The sequence below is a fragment of the Pavona decussata genome, unplaced genomic scaffold (genome assembly GCF_977016875.1).
Source record: "Pavona decussata unplaced genomic scaffold, jaPavDecu1.1 SCAFFOLD_93, whole genome shotgun sequence".
Lineage (NCBI taxonomy): Eukaryota > Metazoa > Cnidaria > Anthozoa > Scleractinia > Agariciidae > Pavona > Pavona decussata.
Window position 1 is genome coordinate 700729 of NW_028145510.1, and position 17035 is coordinate 717763.

Genomic DNA, 17035 nt, shown 5'->3' on the forward strand with positions numbered 1-17035 from the left:
AAAAGATGTATACCAGACCATGTGATAAGGTTTAGAAAACTGTACCACTGGTCACTGACGTCACAAAACCCATGAAAAATAAACAGTTATAGTACGGTAATTAGAAGTAAGTAAAAGAAAACAATCAACTTGGGGTTTAACATTTGTATAATAAAAATATGATAACTGAATCACTGAACAGTGAAATACCAATTGTTTTTAACCTGCAAGGGAAACAGAATTTTGTTCAAAAAATAGCAGGTAAAAATCTGACTGAAGCAAATCCAAGAGAATTAACAACTATTTGTTCAAAGAATCAGGAGTGTCAAAAAAATTGAGGGTTCAAATAACTGAGATTGCACTGTAAAAATAACACCTGTACATATTAATTTTCATAATTCATTACTCACTACCAAATTTGAAAGTTTTCTTTTAATTAAAAGAGATGGCTGATAAGAAATTTGACCTTTTATCTGTTAAATCACAGTTATCAACAGAAGCCACAGTCTGGTTGCATTAAACATGGCCTGAATATCAGCCATCTCCTCTCCATATTATTGGTGAATGATGGGAAATGTATACAGGGAATGCCCCTTGTTCAGCATATTTTTGTTACGCCTCTTTATCAGTTGAATAGTTATAAGAATAATTGAGTGACAGTGCTCTGTTGCATATAAACACAGCTAGGCCCAGGCATCCAGTGGCCAATCTCTGTTGTACACACCATGCTAGAGCGATAGCCCTACATGGCCAACTAATTAAAATCTTTACTGCTGAAGAAAAATGTTACATGCCCAGTAAGTGCCTATTCTATTTGGTTCCTGCCATCATAAACATTCATAAAAAGGTAAGAAATTAAATACACAACTGGATCTATCCCTTGATAGGAAAAGTGCACAGAAACGTTCACACAAGAATGCATAATTTACAAGTTTATGAACTGCCTCAACAAAAACTTCCATTAACAAAGTGATTCTTGAGCTATACAGTGTTTTCATCACATCTGTCATGATCTGTGATGGTAAATAAAAAGCTTACATCAATTTATTTTTTGTTACGGCCAAAACACAAGGTCTAAATCTACCAGAAAAGGTTACACCCTCTGTGCATGGCTTTTGTGCCCAGGCAGTGGCAGATTTTAAAACACTCCTGAGGGAAGGTTCATAATTTATGCATATGGGGGCCTATGATTATTTATAAAATTCTCCCTTTCATATTTTGGAAGCCCCCCCCCCCCCCCCCACCCGATGATGTTCTAAAATAAATATTTTTTTCCTCCCCCCCCCCCTCCCCACGTCATGAGCTATCCTGCAAACCATTGTAAAATACCATGCCCAGTCCCCCCCCCCCCCCCTCTATCACCCCTTTTAATTTAAAACCTCCTCTAAAATGGAAAATATAAGCATTTCTGGAGTCTTAACATTTAATGACATTTGCATTATAATTACCGGTAACTAATAAATTTCACTTTAAAAAATCCTTTACTAAAAATTAAAATGATATAAAGGCTGACATTCACTGCATAGAGAATGCAGTGGTTTTATGTCATAAACCACATTTATATAAATAGCTGTTGATTGCTTTGCCAAGGAATCATTCTAATATTCCATGCACAATAGTTACATTGTTCTAGCCCTCTACCTTCTTTTTTAAAAAAAATGTTCAGTCATCATACAAATTAATTGTAACTGTATAATCTCTTTAACATACCAATAGATTGACTTTAAAAATCAATTTTTCTGGAGAAGAAATACAATTGCAGCCATTTTTAAATGTGATCTACATCACAAATAATGTTGTTAAGATAATGTTGTTTGATGAAGTCAGGTTCCAAGATACCGAAATGTCCAGAATTTGGAGACTCTGATTACCTCATCAGGATACATTGAGCACATGAAGACAGTGGCCAGGGGGAATCTGAAAGAACTAATTCTGCAGTTGGAGATGCTAGCCATTATCGATAGCAGTTCTATAAAATGGGAATATAATTTTTCATGACAAATCAGACGGAGAAATTTAGAAGATAGCTGTGATTAGCTGAGTATGAAAATCCCGAAGATAAAGAATAAAGAGAAATGCATGGAGGGTTGGTCATGACAGCATTGCGCATTGAAGATGCACCTGTTCTGTCAGATTACATTTAAGGGCATTTGTAACTGAGAGGGAGGAGGCATTTTTTTGTTTTTCAACTCTACCCAGCTAATCATAATTTCATGAAGGGATAAGAAAGTTCAGCGAAAAACATGTCCCAGGCTATAATTATTTTTCTTGAATTTGTGACCATAAAATAAATGATCACCATGATGTCTGAGAGTTATACATGGAATTTGTCAAAGATAGTCCAACAAGGTTAAGAAAGGGCAGCAGTGCGCTTCATGCAAAAATTGGTTGACTGGCTCCATGATGGGCAGAAAATTATTCCACACCCTTTCCCGGATGAAGAAAAAATAGGGTACAAATTAAAGTGTCTTTGAATCTCTGGCTACTTCTTTAGGCGAAACAACACAACCAGTTGATTACTTTATGCCTAGAGCGCAAATAAAAAAATCATTCAATGAAGGAAAGCTGAACACAGTGAAGGAAATTACAGACTTTTCTTCTATAGTGTACCTTTGTGGCATCTGAGGAGCTAGTTAAAATATACCTAGACCATTTAAATCATCTCCATTTCTCCAAAGATTTGCAAAACCAAGCAACCATCGAGAACTGACGAAACCGAGAACAAGGATTACAATAAAAATATTGGAGAGAGTTACTACTATTGACTACAGGGTTAAAATCTCTTTGTGGTTTCGAACTTGACATTTACTTGAAATCTGATTTATCTGATCATCAAAGTGATGGAGACGGCACTGTTGCTGTGGGTGAAACATGGTGCAGTGAAAGTGAGGGGATGTTTAGTGAGAGTGAGTGATGATAGCGAGAGTGAACTTGCCCATCCCCGGCGAAGAAAAGGTGCAGCACTAGAAGTGGACGGAGTGCCACACGCTTTGCGTTTAATTGGTGAATTGCTTAACCCTAGATAGTATAGAAAAGTGCTTAGACCTTAATAATATTTTTTGTTGCTTAACCGGCAGGGGAATTTTGCTGAATGCTGAATGTTGCATTTTATGCTACCTATGACAGTTTAGCATTAAAGGGGAAGTATCACGAAAATTTGATGTAATTTCAAAACCGAAAAATGTTTGTCTGACAACAGAAACAAAAAAATTGGTGGCTAGGTTTGCTATAAATTATCACCCCACTGCAAGAAAACTGTTGATTAGTGCCTCTGGCCAGGGACAGAGTAGGTTGCAATGGATTGAAACTTCAAAAATATTAGGCTAATGTTTTTCAAGTTCTCGTATTTTTGTTTCCAAAATGTGCTAGAACAAATCATGAGTCGTTTCTGTCAAGAATTGAGTTGATTTTTCTCCTCTCATTGTTCTAGAATTATTTTGTAGTAAAGTGAAGGTCTAATTTCACCATTTTTAACAAAAGAGGTCAATTAAACCCCATGGTACTTCCCCTTTAAGCAACGAATGAAGTTATTTAGGTCTAAGCACTTCTCTTTTAACTGTCTAGGGTTAAACACTGGTTATACAGACATTTAGCCTTAAGTTGTTGTTATGGCAGCCATTCCATCAAAGGACTTCTATGAATTAGGCATTCAACATTCTGCAAAATACCCCTGCCGCTTCAAAATCAAACTTTAAATTATACTCGGCTTTATGTGAATACATATACTACCTGTTATACAAGGTAGTAAGGTATCCTTTTGAACCCAAAAACCCATTTCAGGAAAAGAGGCATTCTAAGCTACAAGATTATGCGAGTGGGGGTCCAAAATCAAGTATCAAAATATTACATGTATGTACACTGAAGGTAAATATTGAGGATGGGTACTTCCTCCTATAGCTTCCTATTGATATATATTTTTTCTGTTGTTATTATTCTTTTTCAAGGCGAACTTGTGTATATATAGCAATCAGTACAGAAATAACTAAACAACGATCTTTAAAAAATTTGCACAAACAAGCGAATAAATATAATAATACTCACAAATCTAAATCTTTGCCCTTATATCCTATTCTTTTAAGTATTTGTGTTTGTTCTCTGTAAAGATTGCCACAAATAAATGTTAAAATAGAAATATATGCGAGCATGAACCAAAAACTGAGCACAAGGGACTGCTCTGGCGTTAGCAGTAGCTTTTACAAAAGTTAAACAAGTTGCAGTGTCAACACTTCAAGAAAAACAATATCTTGCAAAACAGCAAATTAAAGTTCTATCAACAAAATCACATAAAATAACATACTCGCCTCTTTGGAGACCTTTTATTCCATTGCTAATTTTTCGTTTGTTTTACAACGTTGAGTAAGCGAAAAGTTTCACTTCAAGGGGAAAAATGCAACGTTTCGTCGCTTCGATCGAATCAGAGTAAAATGATTTCTCTTCGGCCGCTGTTTATGTTATCCCGCCTCTAAAAGAGTCCATATGTTTCCCCCGCCGCTAGTTGCCCTGCTCTTTCTCCCGCTGTTGAAAAGCAAAATTGGAGGAGATTAGAAAATAAAACTCTAAGGAAAAAAAATTGAAAAAAGCCCAAAAAAATGAGCGAAAAAGACTGCTCTAAAATTAGCAGTATCAAGCTAAACTGCGTGTCAGACAGTGCATATCTTGCAAACCAGCAAATATTTGTCAACAAAATCACATGGATATACTAGCCTCCTCTGAGAATAACCAGTCCATTTATTTCACTGCTGATTTTTTCGTTCGTTTTACAACGCTAAGTAAGCGAAACATTCCACTTTAAGAGGAAAAATCCAACGTTTTGTCAAGCCGGATCGGAGTAAAATGAGTTCACTTCAAGTTTCGGTTGCTGTTTATGCCAACTCTCCCACCGGCCGCGAGTCCTATTTATACTCTTTCTCCCGCTGTTGGAAGGCAAAATTTGGAGTAGATTAGAAAATAAAACTCCAAGGGAAATAATGAACATGGACCGAAAAAAGTGAGCTCAAAAGAATCCTGGGAAGAAAGCAGTATTTAGCAGTAAACGGCGTGTCAACACTGCAAAACAACAAGTTCTTGCAAGACAGCAAACAAGCAAAGTTTTGTCAACAAAATAACATGAATATACTCGCCTCTTCTGAGAATAACCAGTCCTTTTATTCTAATTCCTGATTTTCCATTCGTTTTACAACATCAAGTGAGCGAAACGTTTCACTTCAAGAGGAAAAATTCAACGATTCGTCGCGCTGGGTCGGAGTAAGATGGTTCCACTTCAAAGTTCTGATGATGTGTAAGTCGATTTGTTTCTCCCACCGCTAATCGTCTTGCTGTTTCTCCCGCTGTCGGCTACATAACTTGACTTTGTATTTTGTTGTCTTCAAAATGTCTTTGTGTATTTCTCAAAAGCAACTTCCCACCATAGTTAGTAGAGGGAGACGCTAAACAAACAATGGTGGCAGCACGATTGCAGCACAGCTTCACACAATCTGAGTTTTCCTGTGGTACTAACTAATTGTGGTTGTTTCGCCCGAAAGTCGACCCGCCCGAAAGCGTTTCGCCAGAACTTGCGTCGATTCGCACGACGAAATACACCGTATTCACAAATTCCATATGGATTTCATAATTAGTTCAAAGTTTTCACTTCGCGGTAAAATTTCCCGCTAACAAAAATAAATCAATTAAATAATATTTGTTACAAGTCGACATGCAGCTATTTGTCTTGAAATCATAATCAATCATCTTGTGGGTAAATCCCTAACATCTCGGAGAAACTCGGCACCTCAATGTAAGGACCTCTTTTAGTTTGTTTGAACAATTTTTACTGATTTTACATCCGCTTGTTTTATCGTGTAGGCCTTAAAGTTATTCCTTCCAATGTAAGTTTTCCATTTTATTATTTAAAACATCGCTCTAATCGACGTGAGTCCGGGCGATATACCGTCGGGCGAATCGACTTTCGGGCGAAACAACTGCTGCGCTGCGTACGTCGTACGGACGGTCGCATGGACGGACACAAGTGACGTCATAACCAAACCAAATTTTCTCGCATTCACGGGTTACCAGGAGGGAGTGATAAACTTAGGCCTGGGCGCCAATGTACATATCGGCGTTGAAAAAATTCAAGGTGTCCGGCCATCGTGACGTCACACGAACGCCAGCCCGGGAATTTCAAAGGGACACATTTTTTTAGAAGCCGTTTGTTTACCTAAAGCCCAATATTTCAAGTAGTCCATAACAACACTATGAAAGAACTCAAGCTATGCTACATGCTATTCAATGTAAAGTATTCTGAATGCCATGCTGTCCAAAAAACTTGAAATTAAAGGAGAAAAATACCCAAATGCTGCGATCGATCGATCAGATGTCAACATCAAATTGTAGCAGGTTGCGACCTTTCATGAAGTGTATCTCACGAACCCAAAAATGTATAGCGTAGAGACAAAAACATAAGCTTAACTGGTATGACATCTTCCTAATTTCAGAAAAATTAAATCATGTTACAATTTTATAAAAATGATCAGTGGCTTTAAACACCGTTCTTTGGAGGTTAATTGCGTGACCGCCGCTAAAAACTAGCGAGAAAAACATCAACTAATGCGAAAAAAAAGCTCCCGTCGTAAACCGGTTAGCACCATTAAGTCGAATACTACTGGCCTAATTCATATCTTAAGTAGATAATTGTATGATTGTAGTTTAAACCACATAAAAATGCCAAAAAATGGTATATCAATAATCGGCGAGCAAAATGAACTGACGCGGAATTTCACGCGAGCTTCGAGCTTCCCTCTAAAAAAAACATACAAACAATTAACAATTTATGGAAACTATCGACTTTACAGAAGGAAGTAAAAACTATTCGAAGATTCGGAGCCGACATTCAGGATCAATATTGTAGCCTGGTAAGTGATCTGACCAATTTATTTTGTAATGTTAGCTTACATATAAACAGAACTAGCCGCAGTATGTGTCCTCGTTCAAGTCAACATGATCGGATTGAAACGCGAATTCTTTGAAAGACCAAAAACATTTCTTACAAAGGGCTTTTCGAACTAACATTGAGAAAGAGATGAAGTTCATATTTTCCAGGAACCGTTGGTATACGGGCACGGTTTCATAGAAATATTGCGATAAAATAGCGAGGAAAGTCCGAAATGGTTGTTTCCTCGGGCGTCCGCATAATTCATCCACTTATTATTGATCTTTTTGTAGCAGCTTACTGATTTGTTTGACTACAATAAGCTCATTGAAGACAGATATGGATACACTAAGAAATGTTCCAGCACTGTCCTAAACTTGGATTTAATTCTTTCTACATGCTTTTGTCAAAAAATGCATCTCCTCATCAACACACTATGTGCATCGTTCATAAGTGAATTAATGATGTTCATTTGGTATTCCCCAGGCAATTCTGCAATGTTATCTTTATTTATTTACCGAGTAGGTCTGTCACTCAATACTGAGCATTTCAGACTGCTCTAAAAAAAATAATAAATAAATAAATAAATAAATAAATAAAATGGAAATAAACACAGCAACGAAATCAATAGAAAGAAACATAGACTGGTAAATCAACTGAAGAGACTACCTGTGCCAAATAGTAATGATGTCAAGGCTGGTATTCTGATAAAACAATTCATCACTGGTGGTTGGAACTAAACAACCATCAAACATTTCTCGTGTACACTGGTTATAAAGCTCCTTACAAATCTTCCCATTGTCCTTGTACCTGGCCATGCTTTGAACACATTCAGAATTTTTACACTTTCTGTATGAACATTGTTAATGCACTTACAAATAATTAAAATCCCAACTCGTTAACTGTAAAGAAAACAAGCACTGAGAAGGAAATGGAAAAAACTCATCAAACTAAACAAGATAAAGAAAAATCATATACTGAAAGGTCAGAAAGTGTTGTTAAGGACAGAAAAGTTCTGCCAGCAAAAGGCACTTGTCTATAGGATACAGTCAAAGGTATTTCATTATTTTCATAGTTGTTTATGTATATTATTATAAGTGCTTTTGATATGTACTGTAACATGCAAATTTTACTGAACAGACTAAATTTTTCACAACAGATATTGAGAGGGAGGGGCCTGGGTGAACAACAACAAGTGCTATGACTAATGAAGAATATGGTCTTCATAACACAATATTTTAATTTTTGTAAATAATAGCACTCTACGATTCAGCCTACAACATTTTACTGGAAATTGTGTCCTTGTTTGATACTAGGCCCCTTCCCTCAAGAGGGGGGGGGGGGGGGTAGGATCTGCTCTTGACAGGTATTAATATTGTAAAACAGACACAGTGAGCTTTTGTCCATTTTTATTTCTAAAATAACCATTTAATTATAAATATAATGACCCACCCCCTCTGTCTGGCTAAATATTGCATGGCCCACTCCCTTTTTGATGTAGCTACCTTGCACCTGCACCAGTCCTAACTTTTAAAAATGCCCAAGCAGCAAGACGTTCGTGACATTATTGACATAACATAATTTGAGCATTCCTTGTGACCATAGTTGATATACTGGATGACGATACAGAGGCTGGTAAAAAAATGTGTCAAGAAGCAGTGCCTGCCAGTAGACTCTCCTCTGCTGTACACATGCCACAAAGATGATGTTAGTGCCTCAGAAAAGTTTCATGTACTCCCTGTGAGTGCAACAGGAGACTTGGTTATCATTGCTTTTCTCTTCACTTGAATCAATACTACTAGGAAAGAAAATAGAAACAAGATTACAACTGTATTTACTGTTGTTTTAAAAGTTACTTTTACTTGCTAGACAGTGGTTGGCAGTAAGTGTTCAGTGGTCAAGAATTTAGTTTTTAAGGGGTAACTATTAATAAAACAGCTTAAATTATGTGAAGAAACTTAGGTCTCAACTCCTGGAAAATGAAAAAGTATTCTTAACTAACTCAACAGCTACAGTACTACAACAAAAAAGAGCATGAACCAAAACACTGGTTACTTGAAGCGCAAAAGCGAACAATTAGAGGACACAGTTTCTTCAAAGAGATAAAAGTGTCTTTTAACTGGGGTCTTTACTTGGGTACGTAAATGTAGAAGTAAAGGAAATCTTTTAGCACCGCACTGATTAATTCAAACTGACTCGACGAATTCCACTGATCATTTTAATCGTTTATTCTTCGACATTATTAACACACTGGATATTTTGCTAGAATTATAAGCTACTCTGGAGTCGAGTGTCAAGTTGACTGATACTATCTATGTCGAAAAAAACCCAATTTTTCCGGGCGAACAAACAAATCTTTCTGGCACAATTTTTCACACAGGGGGACAAGCCGAAACGCTTCGAAAAGCCTTTCCGTAGGATTTTAAAATAACAATAAATATTCACTCACCTCTCCAGCAACAGAACAAGATTTTAAGTCTCCTTAACCAAATGACAAGCCATTTTCAAGCTTATATAATCAAGAAAAATAAGCTTTAAGTAGTGACACAGTCAGCGACCCGGCCGCCATTTTCGAGAATTCTTCGCATTTACACGCTCGCTTTGCCGTGACGTCACGATGGCCCGGGACCTCGATCACGAGTTTATCACTCCCTCCTGCGGGTTACCAAATTCTCTTAGCTATGGGGCTCCGCTGCGCGCGCCTGCGGCGCGCGCGAGAGCTCCGCTAAAAATTGTTCAGCGCATTACTTAAATAAAAATGTTTTCAGTTAAGTTAAAAAAAAACATATGGCAGGCTAGTCGTACATCTTATGTTTAGTGGTAAGGAGTTCCATATTCTCGGTGCTGCGACCATAGAAGATGATCGGCAACAGTCTTGGATTATTTGGCAGAAGGAAACCAAAGTGAACACCCACCCACCCTGCCTGGTGGAATTTTATCATCCCTGGCCCTTGGTAGATTCTAAAAGTTCCATGGTCAATTTGGTTCCTCCCTGGTGTAGAATTTAATTTCCCTGGTGCGGTAACAGCCTGAGGAAAACATTCTCAAACCCTTAAAACTCCATAGGCTGTTTCTCGTAATCCGTTCTTTCTTTGCATAATTTTGCAATTGTCACTTGCAATGAAGGGATTCATGAATTAAAGATTTTGATATAACTAAAATTGTTTTTTAAGGTTAATAAAGAAACAAATGAACAACCTCCTACCCCAACACGCGCACCCGAGATTTTTTGAAAGAAGGAGTAATTAGTCGGCGTGGGTTTTATGTGGGATATAGAATCTGCTACTAAAGCCAGAATATTTTTGTCAAAGCAGCTTTCACTGAAAAGAAAGCAATTTAGGGTAGAGAGAAGGCTTAGAAAACTTGATTGGTTGGAGATTCGAAATTCAAACTCGAGTACTCTAAATAGTACAAGGCCCTTGTAGCATAGTCACACGAGGAAACATTCTCGAACCCATAAAATTCCGTAATCTTTTTTTTTCGGTTCTAAACCCATTTTTTCTCTGTATCGTTTTTGCAATTGTCACTTACATTGAAATTTTTAGGGATTCATGAAATTAAGATCTTGACATAACTGAAATTTCCGCCTGCTATCAATTTACAATTATTTTATTTGGCGGTGGACCAACTGCCTCGAGAACTACACAATCTAAATTCAAAACCGAAAGCGAAGGAAACTAGAAGATGAAGCACACAAGGCTTTAAAAAGCATCATTTATGTAATATATCAAACACGAGAAAGCGTGTTTCATCAGAAATCCAAACACTGAGAAGTAGGTTGAAAAAACGAGGCGCAGCCGAGTTTTTTTAAACGACTTCGAGGTGTTTGGATATCTGATGAAACACACTTTCGAGTGTTTGATATGGCTCCTCAAATGATCAATAATTCTTGGAGAAATTCAAGGCTAAAGTTGGCAAAATTTTATAGTAATTAGGATCACATATCCAAACCACGGTCTCGGTAGTGATTTGCTTTGTTTTGGCTTGATTAATTATTAATAAGTTTGAGAACAAAAATTCCTAAAGTAAGCATCGAGGGACCCAAAACTAAATCAACCTTAATTTAGGGAATGAGCCACTCAAAACTTGGAACAGGAAACACTCCCTAACGGATCATGCGCTATTTAAAAAAAAATCAAAGAAAAGAGCACTCAAACGTCAAAAATGAAGCACTCAGGCTCAAAAACAAAGCACCAAAGCTCGAGAACAAAATCACCTTGATGTTTATATTGGTCCGTGCTTACCATTCACGTGTCGAAATGTCATTATCGACCACAATACCCAAGCAATACCTAAAACTGAATCTAATCTGATTTTAATGTTTGCTTTCAAATTTTAAGTGCTTTCGTTTTCAATCGTTAGCTGATATCAAAAAAGGTGTGTTTGCCCCGCTACTGTGTGGATTTTGGTCATTCCCGATTGTGACGATTTGTTAAGTGCGAGAAGCATCGTGGTAAATAGTGTTGTACGGTTTTTTTTACATATCACCTTAGCATTGACCTTAGAGTATGTAAAGAGCAAAGAAATAAGTTTATCTCAGTCTTGTTGTCCGAAATGCAAATTTAACATGCACTGCCAAATCAAAAACTGAAGGATGAAATGGAATGCACTAAATCCTTCTGTAACAAAATTCGAATGTCGTAAGAATACAATTTTAACGGTAGAAAGAGGAAATAGTTTTTTGAGAAGTATCTAATTCCTAACCTTTTAATTCGGTAAAAAAAAGCTATAAAAGAGCACATTTTAGTTGCGCTTTTGGCTAAAATTCAACCAGAGCTTGATCTGACTTTTCAATTGATTCTGTTCATGGCAAACAATTTTTGGCAGGTCATTTTTTACAGAAAATGGAAAATCCCTTTTTTAAAATGGAGAAAAATTACTTTTCTTTCCGTAACTTTTATGTTTTTAGCCCATATTAGTGTTCCTTTCTTGGTTCTGATTACTTTTCGTTCAATTTCGGCGCTTTTCTGACGTTTTGGGGAAATCCAGAAATCCAAGATGCCGATCGAACATGGCCACCGTTTGACAATCTTGATGTTATAACAATGTCGTATGACGTCATCACTTCTCGTTGTGGACCTCAAAGGAAACATATTTGTACGTTTTATATTCTCCTTCTAGTCTCATCGTCATAGATTTTATACTTGCGAAGTTATGGAGAGGAGGCGAATCCGCCCCCTCCCCAGGCCCCAAAAGACAAAAAAAGCCCGGTCGAGACAGGGTTAAAGAAATAATTATCCATGAAAGAATTAGAGTTAAATGTTTCAACAGTTCACTGGTAATATTTTGCTCTGTCTTGTTTTTCATATTTCAAGATAATTTTGCTTTTGACCAATTGGTCATACTGATAGTTTGCTATCTACGGAACAATGCCGGATACAAACAATCATGGATCATACCAAATTTTGAGTCAAAAGGGGACAAATGACTCATTATTTTGGTAATCACACGCTTGGCAGTAGGTAACTTTTGGATCTTGATTCAGAAGATTGTAAAAATGTTTAACAAGCAGCTGACAGTCTGCTCACTGAAGTCCAATTATTTTCCACCGTAGCCTGATCTGTTCGCGTCCTACCCTTTTAGTCTCACCCATCTGCATATAAACATAACTTCAGTCACGACCTCAACTATAGGATAAGAAATAAAGTATCCACTTCTGTGCTCTCTAATTAAAAAAGTTTAGGATAGTTCAAAATAAATTTAAGAAGATGGATGAGCTAAGCTTGCTTTTCATCAGTTTAGTCTGAAGTTTACACAATCTGATCCAACGCATCGCCTGGAAAGAACGTTCAACTTTTATTGCCTTTAAATACATAGAGCTTCCCATTTATTATAAGAGGCTTGAATTAATTTGAAAAGAAGAAATCGTTGATAATTCACAAAATGAACGCGAGCACGCCTGAGCGCGCTCGACCCACTCTCGCTCTGCATCAAAGCCAAGTGGCCAGGCGCCCCTTTATTTCTGTGCCCTGATAAAATAAACGTCGTTACGACCCACTTTTAGAACACATGATTACCTCTTAACGCTGGTTTTCTAATTTAAGAAAACCCTCGAGAGTACATTTGTTTTCTTTTTCAGGGTTTTAGTAAGACCGCCATGGACAACACAGACAAAATTGTGTGGACCTTACTCGTTGTAATGTTTCTTCTTAATACAAGTCGAGTTCTACAAGCTACTGAGTTGTGGCACGAATGTTTGATTCTCCTAAGCAACACAGCTGCCAAGGAGCAGGTGGTCGAATTAGCCTACAGAGGCATATACGCTATGTTGTTTCAGGCGTATTACCTTCTTAGGGATCACCCAAGTGCAATAAACTGCGGTAGAAAACTTCTGGACATTCTTCGCAGCTTTGGCTTAAGAGCCGAAGAAGGGGAAATAACCATTCAACTGGCAAAATTATATCGACTTCAGGGAAAATATAAAGAAGCAAAAAGGATTTACAAGAAAGCACTAAGCATCATGAAAGAAACAGGCGACAGAGAAGGGGAAGCTAGATGTTATGAAAACCTGGGAACTGTGTATCTTTCCATCGGTGAACATGCAAAGGCTGACGAATACCTAAACAACGCACTTGCAATACAAAGACAACTTGGAAACAAAACAGGAGAGGCCATGTGTTATGGAAACCTGGGAATTTTCTCTCAATCTCTTAGTGAGTATGGAAAAGCTGAAGAATACCAAAGGAAAGCACTAGCAATAACAAGAGAAATTGGCGACAGAGAAGGGGAAGCTGCATGGTATGGAAACCTGGGAACTGTGTACTTTTCCCGTGGTCAATATGCAAAGGCTAAAGAATATCTAAACAACGCACTTGCACTACAAAGACAACTTGGCGACAAAACAGGAGAGGCCGTGTGTTATGGAAACCTGGGAAGTGTCTCTTCATCGGTTGGTGAATATGGAAAAGCCGAAGAATACCAAAGGAAAGCACTAGCAATAAGAAGAGAAATTGGCGACAGACAAGGGGAAGCTACATGTTATGGAAACCTGGGAATCGTGTATCTTTCCCGTGGTCAATATGCAAAGGCTGAAGAATACCAAAGGAAAGCACTAGCAATAAGAAGAGAAATTGGCAACAGAGAAGGAGAAGCCACAAGTTATGGATACCTAGGAACTTTGTTTCGTTCACTTGGTAAACATCCTGAGGCTAAACAGTATCATGAGAAGGCAGTTGACATAAGCAGAGAGATCAATGACATACGTGCAGAGGCTATGTGGCACCTTCAACTTGCATACGACGCCATTTCAGAAGGAAATATAGGTTTAAAAGATCAAATACTTTCGAATCTCTTTGCAAGCGTTAACAAGTGCGAGAAAATTCGAAGTTTTTTCGGGGGCAATGACCAATTTAAGATATCGCTTATAGAACATCGCAGTGATTCCTATCATTTACTCGGCGCAATGCTTGGCGCTAGTGGAAATGAAAAAGATGCTATCTGTGTTCTAGAACTTGCACGAGCCAGAGCTCTGGCAGACTTAATCTCAGTTCAGCATTCTGCTCAACAACAAGTATCAGTTAATGCGCCGTCCTGGGCTGATATTGAAAGGATCCTGAAGAAAGAAAGTAACTGTAGTTGTCTATATATTTCATATCTTGGTCCACTCATGTATTTGGCGGCCCTTAAAGGAAACAAACCAATACATTTTCGTCAAATAAACGTCAACGAATGTTTTTTTAACAAGAGATTGGAGAGAAATGCTGATCAAGTTTTTAGTGAGGAAAGCTTTAGAAGGTTTAATGTTCTTTCTCAAGAACAGTGCGAAGATCGATCACTGACGTTTTTGAAAGCCAGCACCTCAACACCCGAACCAGCCGAGGAAGAAAGCTTAACAGTTTACCGACCAGTAGAGGAGGAAGAAGAGGAAAACCTGGAACTCCTTCCCACCCTAGCCGAGCGTTACAAAATGATCATCGCTCCTGTGGCTGACTTACTTGACCAACGTGAACTTGTGATTGTTCCTGATCGCGTCTTGTACAAAGTTCCATTTGCAGCTTTAATGGATGAAAGTGAAATTATCTATCAGAGGCTTACAGGATCCGCATTGTTCCATCTTTGACGACTCTCGGGCTCATTCAGGACAGTCCAGCAGATTATCACAGTCAGACCGGAGCACTGATAGTGGGCGATCCAGACGTTAGAGACGTGTATTACAAGGGATGCTTTGGGGAACTTTCCCGTTTGCCATCTGCCAAACAGGAAGCGGAGATGATCGGAAAACTGATCGGAGCTGAGCCTTTGTTAGGGAAGGAGGCAACTAAGGAAGCGGTTCTTCAGAACATACACTCTGTAAGTCTGATTCATTTTGCTGCTCATGGTGATGCCGAAAGAGGTGAAATTGCTCTTGCTCCTGAAAGCTCAATCAAGTCGTGGACTGCGACCGAGAGAGACTACCTGTTGACAATGGCTGACATTTCACGAGTTCAACTACGTGCAAAGCTTGTTGTACTCAGCTGCTGTCACAGCGCACGAGGACAAGTTAAAGCGGAGGGAGTTGTTGGAATCGCTCGAGCATTCCTAGGATCCGGTGCACGCTCAGTGTTGGTGGCCCTGTGGGCCATACCAGACGAAGCAACAAAGAAACTGATGAGTCGTTTCTATGAACACCTTGTTCGTGGGGAAAGTGCCAGTGAATCTCTTCACCAGGCCATGAAGTGGATGAGAAGTAATGGTTATCCTGATGTGAGTGACTGGGCACCATTCATGCTGATTGGAGATAACGTGACGTTTGATTTTGGAAAGTAAAGGTTAGTCTTACTATTGAATTATATTATGACGGGTGCTGAATAAATTCTTCACTTTGTTCCAACAATTATTTATTACTTATTGTCATTTATTCCATCAACGGAGTTGGTAAAAAAATATATCTTAGTAGATATTCCTAATGTTCCTTTTTGAGAGTTGTGATAAAACCATTTTGTTCTTTATAATGCGTGTGGGAGACCCAGGTAAAAAGTCCAGTTGTCGACTTCCCTGATCACGTGATTATACAGTAGTCTGTTGTGAGGCTATTAGCTCGGTTCTGTGTTTCGATGTATACCGCGAAGAATTAATATTGATCTGTATCAACCTGAAATTCGACTAATGGACATGTTCATTAAGTTTGTGCTCTTGTTATCAGACCAACTGTTTGTTTTGAAAACAGTCTCAGTGATTATTTAATCGTTATTCCTCCCCGTTTTGTTAGTTATGGACAAGGGGGGAAAGGGGGGGAAGTAGAATTATGTCCAATAAAGCAGGTCAAGATACTGACCCTAAAGTTTATTTTTTGTTTATCATCTGCAGGTGTCCCATCTTGGTCGAGGAAAGCCTTACAAATTGGAACTTTTCTTGGTGTGAGGGCGTCATTAAAGAGTAAGCCAAAGGACTTTGAACCTTCAATCACTTGGACCGAAGGCATTAACTTATCAGACTCTCATTACTCAGCATCATTTTAAGTTCGCATGCTTTTTGTCGTCTGTTTGGAAAGAGATCTGCATCAAAAGCTATTCACCAAGTAGCTTTAGCTTGGCAAGCATGAAATAGATAACGGTTCGTCTCTTAGCTCTTTAGATTCGAGAGCAGACGTTTGTGCAATTACGTGATGAGTTTATGTAGTATTTAGAGTTATCAAAATTTGCAAAGTGGAAGTTATTGTTTGTGTATCTTACAAAGTATAAATAAGGTAGAGACAGTGCTTTTTCAAACTTTCACAAGTTAATGTGTTTGTTAATCATCAATTATGCGAAAACAAAACGAGATGATATACTAGTCCGTTATAGTTTTGTTGCTCCTTTTTTCAATTCCCGATAGTTCGCCGTCAGTTGACTTTGTACTTTTACTTAAAATTTCGATCGCAATTGCGTTTGTAAATATCGAGTATCACAGTCTTCATTTTACAAAGAGGACAAATTAGTGTAGATTTTCAGTGTCACTTATCACTTTCAAATACAGGAAGCACAAAAGTGTTTTGTATATATATGTCAAGTTTGATTTGACGCTTCGATACTCCTTTGGAATTCCAACGTTGGTGCAGTGATTTTCAGATTAGAGTTGCCGTAGACTGATGTATTCAGTTCGTCGTTAGCAGATCTTGTACGTTCTGTTTTAAATTTATTACTAAGATTTTTTGTAAATATCGAATATTGCATTTTTTATTATTTTTTAGGAGAC

General features: G+C 38.0%; 1 protein-coding gene, 1 long non-coding RNA gene and 1 pseudogene across 4 annotated transcripts in view; 2 read left to right on the forward strand and 1 right to left on the reverse strand.

The window, feature by feature from the left end:
* LOC146473455 (retinoschisin-like) overlaps positions 1–17035 on the forward strand; it is an 80236-nt gene that overhangs the window by 28540 nt on the left and 34661 nt on the right. The window lies entirely within an intron of this gene.
* On the reverse strand, positions 7928–9511 carry LOC146473457 (uncharacterized). The gene is made up of 2 exons (XR_014866365.1): positions 9333–9511; positions 7928–8678 (listed from the first exon to the last, which is right to left on the reverse strand). It is a non-coding gene; the product is annotated as an uncharacterized LOC146473457 (long non-coding RNA).
* On the forward strand, positions 11256–16241 carry LOC146473458 (tetratricopeptide repeat protein 28-like; annotated as a pseudogene). Its single transcript, XR_014866347.1, has 3 exons — positions 11256–11345; positions 12971–15630; positions 16169–16241. The product of XR_014866347.1 is annotated as a tetratricopeptide repeat protein 28-like (transcript).